General features: G+C 34.9%; 1 protein-coding gene across 1 annotated transcript in view; it reads right to left on the bottom strand.

The window, feature by feature from the left end:
- Positions 1-11,656, bottom strand: part of LOC145246762 (sucrase-isomaltase, intestinal-like) — a 1,547,717-nt gene that overhangs the window by 1,432,271 nt on the left and 103,790 nt on the right. The gene's annotated exons all lie outside the window — the stretch shown is intronic.

Genomic DNA, 11,656 nt, shown 5'->3' with positions numbered 1-11,656 from the left:
ACCTGATGTACGTGTTCTATTTCAGATCAGGAGTAAAGGTCAAACCCAGAAGCTTTTCAAAACATGGAGCCTCCCCAAGACGAGAGCCATCCATTTTAATGGATGCCAGATGGGGATCAGAGCATTGACGATGGAAATATAGAAGCTTGGTTTTGGATGCATTAAAAGTGACCAGACACTTCTTTCCCGGCTGTACCACGCGCTCAAGATCAGAGGAGAGAGAATTACAGAGAACTTTGTTATTTACGGCGTTTGATGTGTTGCCATAGATGGTCGTCTCATCAGCATAGATATCAACGAATGATTTAAGTATGTGTTTTGGGAGATCATTGATGTAGATCAGGAAGAGAGTTGGGTCTAGGATGGACTCCTGAGGGACTTCAGCATTAATACTGTGGTCCTCTGATTTCTGCCCATCAACCACTACTCTTATGAACTATCGGAGAAATGATTTAATGATTGAGAAAACGTTTCCAGTGATACCGTAGCTGTAAATCTTGTGAAGTAGACCCTTATGTCATACCTTATCGAAGGCCTTCAATATGTTAAGAGCAATTGCCTTTGTCAAGAGATTCGCTAATCCTATGATATATAACCGTTAGCACATCTGCTGTAGATCTTGCGGAGCAGAAACCATATTGCATGTCACAAAGAAGGTTGTTTCTGCTGATGTGGTTGACTTCTTTATTTAATATGGATTCCAGCAACTTACTCATGACACACAGGAGACTTATTGGTCTGTACTGAGAGGGAGGTTACTTTTCACCTGAATTCTTAAATACAGGGTATACTGATGTGGTTTTCCATGGTGTTGGAAAGCACTCCTTCTTAAGACAACACTTAAACAGTTTTGTAATATGGGGGCAAGTTCTGGTTGGAGCTTTTTCATCACTATAACTGGAATGCCGTCAGGGCCAGTTGCTTTACTGGAATCAAGGTTCTTGATTAACTTGGCGACCTCACGCACAGATATGTGTATATTGCATAGTGTGTTGTCTGTTATAGGAGGAAATACGTGGAGTTGATGGCCTTCGTCGCATAGGGTAAAATTAGCTGCAAAGTTCTTGGCAAATAGTCTAGTCTTGTCTGATGCTGACGAGATGACCTCATGTCCATTGGTGATAGTTGGGATAGAACGCACGCTTCTATTCAGGATCCTGTTTGTTATTTGCCAAAACTGGTGGGAACCAAGCCACTGCTCAGTTACTTTGGATTTTACGGACGAAGCATATAGCTCTCTTGCATTTTACATTACTCTTTTACAGTGGTTGCTGGCAGTCCTGAAAGCAGCTTTAGTCTCAGTACATCTATTACGTTGGTAGCTATGGAAAACGTGATTTCTGTGCGCGATGGCAACAGCAGATTCTAGGGAGAACCATGGCTGGCTGTTAGGTTTTTGTTGGAATTTTTTGGATGGTATGAATCGGTCTATGCCTACAATTAACCATTCGGTCAGGTCTGATACTATATAGGGCACATCCTTTTTAAACATGGAATGCAGAGCTAGATCAGATATGAATGTACGGAAGCTATCCCAGTCAGCCATAGAGTATCGGTATACAGTACGGTGGAGAGGTACGTTTGAAGACTTATTATATTTCGTTTTTATCTTAACTGCTACAACAGAGTGGTCGGAGGATCCCATAGGTAATAAAACGGAACATGAACATAGCTCAGGGGAAGTTGTGAGGAAATGATCTAGAAGGCTTGCATACTGACCGGTAGTATCGGGCAAACGAGTGGGTTCGTGAACAATCTGAGTGAGGTCATAGGCAGTGGCAAATCATGACAGAACGTCCCCTCGTCATCGGTCTTATTTGAGTGGGTCAGCCATTCCACATTATGGACATAAGTCACCGCAAATGTGAATGTTAGCCGAAGGATGAGCAGACAGGATGTGGTCAATTTTCTCAGATATGCTCTTAAAGATAGTAATTCCACTGTTGTGGGGGCAATAGATGGCAAATATAAATGCAGTGGTGTAAGCTAGTGCAACCCGGAAGCACATATAAGGAAAATTATGGTTTTCTCTGGAGATATCCCTACGACATGTAAAGCCATCTTGTATGTAGGCACATATTCCATGCCCATGGTGATCTTGAGGGTCAGATTTAAATGTTAAGTTATAGTATGCTTTAATTAGGAATTCGTCTAGGGAAGTGGTTGGCCCTATGCCAGTTTCACTTAGAAAGAATATGTCCGGTTTCGTCTCCTGTAATTGTGTTTCAACCTCTGGAAGGTTGGAACGTAGACCCCTGATGTTGGAGAAAGAGACCTGGTAGTAGGGGTCTACGTTGGATGATGGGGTTCTAGGTTTATTCGTGTTTTTTTGGGGGGGGGAGATTTGTTATGTTGAGGTTTTGGGATTTGCGGAGCAGGTCGATAGAAAAATAGCTCATTTGAAAATGAGGACTGAAGGACAAAAAAGGAGAAGCGAGGATTACTGGAGCTGCCGATAACACATCCACATGCATTATCTACTCTCCATAAATTCTTTTTTAAGATGAGTAATTTGTATAATTATTTGTATCTAATTTTTAGGCCTTCAGGGCCCGTGATACATTGGATATAGATGCAGAATATCTACGATTCACGTTGAGCATTGTCTTGATGTAGCGGTTCAATCGCACCCAAAGCCGGTCAGAGGATTAATCGTGATGAGATACCAACTATGAAAGATAGTAACTGCTGTGGATGCAGTTGGGAGATTCGACATTGCCATCCTGTCCCGGTTAACCACCTGACGAAGGCCAGAGGAATAATTATCCGAAACGTCTTGAAACAACAACTCGAAGATGAGAATAATAATCCGCAAATAGTTCAAATATCTGGCTTTCATAAAATGTCTTTTATTCAATGCATACAGAAAATATATCCGTTTTGTAGCTTGCGGTACACCAGGAACATTTGTCTTGGGCTAGGTGTCCCATAAGTTTGAATAAAAACTGAACTGTTTGAGGGAGATCTTCAGGTTGTTCTTTAACCGTTTCTGTTGTCCTCTTATGGTTTGAATACTGTTCTCAAATCGAATTTAAAAAAAGAGTTCCATTCAAAATTCAGTACGGATTCTCGAGTACTACAAGATACATCTGAAGTAGGTCGGAGACTACAACGGCCGAAACGTTGTGAGAATAGCATCCAAGATAAGAACAATAAAGCGAATAATCCAGTCATACAAATCAGAACGTATTGTTTTTCTTTTCTTTTCATTTTCAGTTCCTCTCTCATAAAAGATATAAAACAGGGAAATATATAAAACCAGAAAAAGGCATACTGACCCAAATATTTACAGAAACACAAAATAAATGTTGCATAAGTGTTTAACAGAAATAATTTGTAGAAAACATTACGTAAGTATTTTAGGATATTTGTTAACATGTTGTTTCTCTTTTTCAAGATGGCGAAAATATCCAAGACTGGTCATTATATTCAAGAGGAGAAATATATTAATAATTGCGTTTATGGTCAATTTGCAATCAAGTAACTCTGGGTTTGTGTCTTTTCCTTTTCTAACGAACTTATCTATCTATATATCTATAAAAACAGAGATGTGTGTGCCACAGACGATTTCTGATTGGTTAATCCAATAATCACATCTCCTAAAAAACTATGGTTCGTAGGCTCTTACCTTTACCATAAAATATTATGGCTTGATTTATTGTCCATCTTGGAAGGGTTTAATTTTTTCCTAACTTGCGATTTACAAATTAAAAAAATACGAAACTTACAATCTAACAATCGAACCTCCGACATCACGGCCGCCATTATGAAACTAAACCAAAAAAAAAAAAAAAAAAGCGCCTTCACTCGTGGTCTTTACATTTCGGGTTTGGGTACTTGTGCAGTTTTCCATTGACATTAAAAAATGGAAATATTTAAAAAAATATATATATATTGTACGTACTCGTCATGGGATAAAGTTTTCCTACAGAAAAAATCACGTAATTTCATCAAGTAGTTATTTTTTTATAGCGAAAAAAGAAAAAAAATCAACGCTACAAGCGAGTCATTATTAATTAAACAGAAAGTTCAAGTAGGGGGATTTCCCCATTTTTTTTTTATAGCGAGGCCAAATTTCGCGAATATGGCCTTTTTTTAAAGCAGTTTGGCCTTCAAATTTCTGTTTGGCCTTTTTCTTCACCGATGAAATAAAAAAAGCAAATAAAAACAACGCAATATAACTTTTAAAAATACGGCACACTTTTGTTGTTCTTGTTTGGGTTTTTTTTGGTAATTTTCCTTATTTTTTTATTTTTTCAAGATAATACTATTAAATGGACACTATTATGCCAAATTAGCCCCCCCCCCCCCCGAAAAAAATGCACAAAAATTCGAGATTTAAGGTTTTGACGAGATAATTTAGCGAATTGTCCGGACTATTGCGAGAGAACCATCCATTAGTTTTTCCTGAAATTTTGCCACAAATTGTATTTCAATACATAGATGTGCATAGTAACAACATTTTTTAGCCGAAAATTTCCGTTGCGTCCCCAGATTTCATCGGTGAAGAAAAAGGCCAAACATAAATTTTGAAGGCCAAACTGCTTTAAAAAAAGGCCAAATTCGCGAAATTTGGCCTCGCTATCAAACGATTTGACCTTTGAGAACTCTACCAAACTCCTCCTACAATTTTGGGTCTAAACACGTGATATTTTAGATATAGATTCCTTGGACATGGATCTAACTTATTACCTTTACTTGATCCCTAAACAATAAATGTTAAGAAGTCATAATAGGGGTCAAAGTATAAAAAATTGACCGTTTTTTTTTCTCAGCATTAACCTCAAAACACCTGGGCAACGCCGGGCACCGATTGCTAGTTTGAAATAAATATAAAATGGACTACAATAGAAAAATACTAACATGAAAAAAAAATATGGTTAAGCTTAAACATGGAAAAGTAAATGACTTGTTGTTAAAACTGGAAAAGAAAAGGACAAGATATTCTAGTAAGAAAATGTAATAAATTTATAACTTAAAATATTGCAATATGAAGAATTCATTATATAATGTTATAAATTGAATTTAAACAGATCTTCATGCTGCAATATTTTTAATTATAAATTTATTATACATTTTTTTTACTAGAATATCTTGTCCTTTTCCTTTCCAGTTTTAACAACTAGTTCTTTACTTTTCCATGCTTAATCTTAACCATATTACTTTTCATGCTCCATATTTTGCTATTGTAATCCATGATTTTCCAGGCTTCCAGTAAATTCATTTGTTCTTTGCTTAATTTCAGTCGTATGTTTTTACCCCTATAAACACAACACATACATATGTAATGACAATGTACGGCACTCGTCTGCTTTAATAAAATCCTCTAATTATCTCCCTTTCATTCTTTCATTCTTTTTGTTTCACTTGTTACTTCTCTTTTCGTGACACCAGTGAATTAGTAGCAACACTAGTCGCTGAAGCGACGTTGTTGCTATGAAAATCAGTCATAAAAAAACGTTGCTCATCTCCTTACATATTTTTACGATTTTGGACACTAGTAAATTTATCATAACTTTTGTTTTACTAAACGAAAATTGAAATTTTTTCACAACATAGCTGAGAAGGTGATCTATAAACTGTAATAACAGTTTGAAATTTGGTTTAAAAATAAGTTAGCGGCGAAGCTTTAAAGCAGTTTTTAATTACTAAAACTGCTACTTAACCACATATTCAAACACAGTAGTGTTTGAATTATACCCTTTTCGAAAAAATTATATTTAATTAAATTGTAGTTAATCTTTCTAATATTTAGAGCTTAAATATTTCAAATCTACATGAAAAAGTTAAAATACATAATTATGTAAGGTAAATTTATGTTGGTTATTTATATGTATATATTACTTGTAATGTTATCTATATGAAATTAGATTCAGATTAACTTTTGTTAATTGTTCATCGTAGTTGTATGATATTCATATTAATATGGTTTTAATATAAGTAAACTAGCTGATATCTCGCCTTGCTCTGTCGTACAATACGCTTAAACACGATATTTTAATTTATGCAGATTGCGTAAGTATTTTTTACAAAGGAGTCACCACTTATCAAGAGCTGGGAGCCACTCGAGGATAAGGTTAAAGAGTGCACGGTTGTCAATGAGACAATATCGTGGTAATAATTAGTAGTGTAAATTTGGTAAATTGGATTACTTACTTATCAAGATTTTTTTCACGTTGGACTTGAAGATGACCATATTATAGTCAGTTGGGAAGCAGAAATACGGAAGAGAGTTCCACAGACGTGCAGTTCTAAGAATGAAGCTTTGTTCATGGAATTTACGCTTAGGTTTAGACACAGATAAACAGTAGGGAAAATTAGACGATTTTTTTTTCGTGAGAGTCAGGCAAGGGGGCATTGATTGGAGCTGACGAGCACTTGCCATGAAAATAACGATAAAGCAAAGACACGCTCGTAACGTCTCTTCTGTGGAAAAGAGGTTGCACAGAAGAGAAAAGAACGTCCCCACTAGGCTACGAAGTCTATTTTGAGCTATGCCAAGGCAGGATAAGTGCTTCTAGCAACTCCTGCCCTGATGTAGCAATAGTATTCCATCCTTGGACGTACTTGATTCTTATACAGGTAGAGAATTGTATCAGCAGTGAAATATCTACATGTATATATTATTATAGAATCAATCCTTTATTGATTATTATATATTATGAGGAATAAATTAGCCAGGTGGACTAATTCGAAAAAGTAATTAAAAAAAAATAATAATAGTAATGTCGTTCATCAAATTCCGTCCGTGTTTGTTTACAACATAACATCAGCTGATATTTGGGCTTGACTATGAATGTTCTGGAAAAGTCACTTCTGATTAATGTTTAGTTTAAAATAAGCAAACGAAAAAATAATTTGCGGCGATTTTAAATGGTATCTTCTTTAATCGTAAATTAAACTTATTCATAAAAATATTAAAATAAAATGATGAGGTACACCCGGGTTTGAACAGAGATCATTCAATCTGTAGTCGAATGCTCTACCACTAAGCTACATCTCCGGATTATAATAAATCTGTTTTTCAGAAATAATTTGCTGAAATTTTATTATCTCCTTTGTAAAACTTATTCTTTTTATCTATAAGAAAGAAACGTTCCTTTTCAGAACGAATTTTTTCGATTTTCGATATTTATTGGATGTATTTCTGGAATAACCATGTCTAAGAACACTGCCAAATATATAAATTAGCTTTGTATAACATTTGCAGAAGATAATCTACGCCATTTTGGGACGTATGAGGAAGAAACGCATACACACGCACACACACACACGAAGTAATTGTAGAGAATAAACTCATATCAATTTTCGTTAAACCTTTCTGAAATTTTAGCATTTAGGATTTATTTTGTGTAAGCAAGAAAAAGTAATTTCCGATTTTTAATTCAGAATGTTAAAATGTGTTAACTTAATTACTAAGCCTTTGATCAAACAAATATTTTAGAAACCGACAGATGAGAATTAGTTCTTTTAAGGATTCGAGAAATATGGTATCTGCGTGTATTGAGATTATATATATGCTTAGATAATCTAGAATTGTTAAATAAATTATGCGTATGAATTCTTTGTTGGTGTTGCATTTGAACTAATAAAGGCAAACATACATTTTCTTGTGTTATTTGAATCATTCGGACTGCTGTTCTCATCTTGAATGTTATTTTCACAACGTTTTGGCCGATGTACCCTTTCACCATCTTCAGGTGTATCTTGTTGAACACAGAAATATTTCTGCTTAAGATGGAGAGAATATGTGGCATAACAAATAAAGTACTAAGTGAAATTCAGTTCTAGCGACACTCTTCTGGAGGTTGAATGTTCAATCGTCAGTGTGGGCAATAATAAAAATACAATTATTAGTGAAGACTTCTACCTAGTCATGGATGACAAAACGAGATTAAATAAAGTGTTTCGTTCAACAAAATACACATGAGAAGGTCGAACGTTAAATCAGCCGAAACGTTGTGAGAACAACATTCAAAATGAAGACAATACTCTGAATTTTTACCCATCTCTCTATTTCTCATTCTCTCTCCCACTTATCTTTCTATGTGCAGTTCTCGCCTCCTCTCACTCTTTCAAGCTTTCGTAACGTTTATTTAACCTTTAGAGAAAGGCTGACTCTTTTTATATCATCGCTATTAACGAATATGTACATACGAACGCAACAAAAACTATGTAAATTAGATGGCAAAATAATAAGTCTTTTTACTGCTATATAAGAATAGTAAAGAATATTATAACTTAAAATAATGATTGTCAATAAAAATAATAATAATAATAAAAATAATAATAATAATAATAATAATAATATAAAAGTAAAGACACTTATTATTTTTATTATTCAAGAAGAATGTCTTAACAAATGTCATGACTTATTAGTTTGCAGTCGTGTAATGGCTATATAAGTAGATGTAAACGGGGTGGAGTATCCAACATATTTTATATTATGTTTCAGACGTTTTGTATAATATCGTAAATCGAAATGAAGGCCGTGATTTTCTGACTAACTTTGCTTTCAGGCAGATTTCGCAGTATTTAAAAGGAAGGAAGTGGTTGAGACTTTCACCCAACAATTCTGTTCGACTTAAAACTAATGATCATGCAATGTCTGCATCTCAGCTATAATTGCTCTTGCTTCAATTTCTTTTAATCTTTTCCATCTTCGCATGGAGATTTCTAAACGCTGGGGAAATTGTAAAGCGTTCCATTTCAGAGACCACGATTTAATTTAAACACTTGCACTGATTTGTCGAGTTTCGTTGTCTAGTGCTTTTTTTTTCTGCAAAGAAAACTAGATTCTTTGAACTGAAAAAAGTCAGATTTACATTTTAAAATGATGAGATTGTTTTATATAAGAGAATTTGTCTCCAGTTTGTTTTGCATTAAAAGGGTGATGTGTAGAGAGGTGTGCTCTTAACCGAAGTCTTTGTATCAGGCGGAGAGTGTGGTATTAAGCTCGTTTGCATAAAACGTTTCAGCCGAATGGGGAAAGGCATTGGGGTGGCTCAAGTGAAACGACTGCCAACCAGCACTTGTAGTAACATGGATAAAGATAAGGGAACAAAGCGTTCATTCGCGAGCATCTCCACCATACTCTTTTATTTATTTACTCCTTCGCTACGGGGGCAAGGTTGGACGCAAAGGGGTTTCGATGTGGAGAATCCCGCTCTCTAATAGTGCTCTAGGTTAGAAAAAATAAACCCATGCGCATTCAAATGCTGTGTTATATTCTAATGCATACCAGTGTTTCTGAATACGCCTACTAAGGATATCAACAATGTGAGGTTCATAAATAAAGAGCGTAGAATAAAATCGAGATTATTATTTTTTTATAAAATGTATCTTCGTCCATATTTATGAGAACAAAACAGATGTATCCAACATTTTGCAATACCGGAACAAGATGTTCGCAAAGTGAATGTGACCTTAACTTTTCCGATACGGAAATTTATGTAAAATTAGCAGAGTGTTCCATAGTCATTACCTACGTGTGTAAATATCCTGTACTAAATAAATCTGCGTAGAGTTGTGTCCCCTTGGTCTAATATTTTAAATTCTATTTATCGCTTGAAATGTACATTGTTTATAAACTGAAATAATTTGTCTGTGTATTCGAAACAGATCTAACATCTCTACATTTCCAAGCACCGTAGAATTGAAAATATAATAAATCATATTTAAAAAAATAAATTAGATACTCGGAGGTTTCTTAATAAATGAATATATTGCCCTTACACACATCTCTCTACACAAAATCTAGGCCTTATTACCGTTTCCATTTGATACCAGGAGAGATCGACTATCACCAGCAGTCATCGTAATATCTCGATAACGAAGAATAGCATACAAAATCAATAACAATATCATAATAAACTCATTGACGAAGGCTGAAGCTAGCTGAAATATTTTATTTATATTGTTGTCATTTATTACAAAAAAGATCTTTTGGCATCGAATTTGGTTTTAAAAATTATTTTTTGTGTTTTCTCTATATTCTTCTTTATAGAAGATATTTGCCTAGTTATAAATTATTGACTACGAACGATATAGAATATGTAAAAAAATTAATAGTCCATTCAATTCCACAGCAATAACCGACCTGATGGTTGCGTCATGCCATTCATGCGGCCACCTGTGTATTACATTTGCGACTCACCAACCGTTTTATCTTAGTTGACAATTTCAAAATACCATCTCTCTTTACTATGTGAACCAGCTCCACCAATCACATCTCTGTACGTTTGAAACCATTCTTTTACTCAACGAAAACGCATATGGATATGATTATTTATACTTGATAGATAAGTGCACACATATGTTGGTTGATTCATTTATAGAGTATAAAAATACCTGTCCCAGGACGGATAAAATAAATTCCTCAAACAGAACAGTTCGTAAAACTCTTATGTCAACTTACGAAAAAAAGTCACGATATAATTATAGTAAACTAGCCTGGATGCCCAGCGTTACCCGGGTGTTTGGATATGTGTGTAGCAAAAAATTTTTTAAAATGGTAGAAGGCAGGGAAAGAAAGTGAAAAAAAACTGACGTCTTACCGCTTATCCATGACGTGATTGGAAGTTTGGCACGTTGAAATTAAGTAGAGTCATTCCAACCGATACGATGATTTGCAAAAATGGCGACGCAAGTAAACCGACCCTCCTTGTAGAAAACTGACTAGTTAGGGTTAATGAATCGTTTTTTTTAGCCAATTTTTCGATATTTGTCGTCCGAAGGGTCAAGCTTCAAAACGATTCCGATTTTGTGAAAATTCGTCACCTCTGTCGAATTTTTAGGCAGACATACATACATACATACATGCATACATACATACATTAAAACAGACAGGTGAGATTTATATTATAGACTAGTCTTGTGCCTGGCGTGTCCGTGTATTTGGAGGTGCGTTGAGCAAAAAAAAAGTAGTGGGCAGGCAGGCTCGAACCCGTACCGGGAAGGAGGAAAAGAACGTAAACAAAAACGCGACGTCTTTACCGTTGCGTTCATCGCCAAACCGGAAGTGGCTAAGATTTAAATTAAGGCTGGTAAATGGAAAAGAGGATATGACTTTCGAAAATATCGCAGAAAAGAGCGGCCCTCCTTGTAGAAAAGTGTCCAGTTGAGGGGGAAGGAATTAATGTTTTTAGTCAATTTTTCGGTATTTGTGATCCGATGGGTCGAGCTTCAAAACGATACCGATTTCGTGAAAATCCGTTTCTTCGATCGAAAATTTTAGGTATGCATACATGCATACACACATACATACATACATTTAAACAGACAGGTGAAATTTATATTATAGATGTTTTGTCTAAAATCCTTATTCCAAGTTTTATCAAAATCTATTACATACTTTTGATTCGAGAAAATGGCTAAAATTTAAAGCTTAAGAAGAGCATGTAAGTCAGAGAATTTAGCTTAATTATTGTTTAAATGAATATAGATAAAATCCAGTACAGATCTTAAATATTCAAATTTTCAACTGCGACGTTATACCTTCTAAAATCCTATTCAAATACTTTGACGAAACTTAAATTTGAGGAATATTTTGAATTGATATCGAATGTATAATATAAATCTTAAGAATCTAAAATTTAATGAAGGGATCTTGCTATTTTATCTCTTTTGCAAGAAACTAAATTAAACAAAATATAGC

The sequence above is a fragment of the Euprymna scolopes genome, chromosome 24 (assembly GCF_053919585.1).
Source record: "Euprymna scolopes isolate OS-2025 chromosome 24, ASM5391958v1, whole genome shotgun sequence".
Lineage (NCBI taxonomy): Eukaryota > Metazoa > Mollusca > Cephalopoda > Sepiida > Sepiolidae > Euprymna > Euprymna scolopes.
Note: the sequence above shows the minus strand (reverse complement) of the source record. Positions and strands in the feature narration are given on the sequence as shown.